The following is a 217-nucleotide window of genomic DNA, read 5'->3' as shown; positions in this document are numbered from 1 at the left end:
TTAAGATGATGTGGTGGAGTGGTTAAAAATATAGGTTAGATATTAACAGGGAAGATTCATAATTTTTAGTTTAGTCTAAGCCAGAAAATCAACAAATGCCTATGAAATCTGCATGTTTAATTTGTGTTTTGTCTTGTGTAAATTAAGTTCCATTCAAGGTAAACTGATATAATTGCATATAAATAAAGGACAGAATATCATATATATACTTTTTTTT

This window comes from Sinocyclocheilus grahami, unplaced genomic scaffold (assembly GCF_001515645.1).
Source record: "Sinocyclocheilus grahami isolate Dianchi unplaced genomic scaffold, SAMN03320097.WGS_v1.1 scaffold21239.1, whole genome shotgun sequence".
NCBI lineage: Eukaryota > Metazoa > Chordata > Actinopteri > Cypriniformes > Cyprinidae > Sinocyclocheilus > Sinocyclocheilus grahami.
This window is presented reverse-complemented; position numbering follows the sequence as displayed.